Genomic DNA, 386 nt, shown 5'->3' with positions numbered 1-386 from the left:
ATTGTGAGCTGTCCAGCCTGCCAAAACAACTGGGAGCTATGTGCATAGAAACAAGCACTTAATATACATACACAGGAGCTTTGACACATGACAGAACTCCCATTCTGTATGGGAGTTATCTGGAAATTTTAGAACACTGAATGGCATCTTACTTATTGTGACAATAAAAAAAAGTCTGGCAAAATAAAGTAGCACCTACCTGTTCATATTGGTAGGCCTAGACATATCTTTTGCTTTTCCTTTATCTAAGAGTACATAATAGGCTGGTCCTACTGTCTTTTAGACATATGACTGCTAGATATGCTGCTTTAATAAACCAAAGTGTAAAGTCAACCAGAATGAAAGCCATTGTAATTATAATCCATTCCTGCCTACATGACCTTACA

The sequence above is a fragment of the Penaeus monodon genome, chromosome 22 (assembly GCF_015228065.2).
Source record: "Penaeus monodon isolate SGIC_2016 chromosome 22, NSTDA_Pmon_1, whole genome shotgun sequence".
Lineage (NCBI taxonomy): Eukaryota > Metazoa > Arthropoda > Malacostraca > Decapoda > Penaeidae > Penaeus > Penaeus monodon.
Note: the sequence above shows the minus strand (reverse complement) of the source record.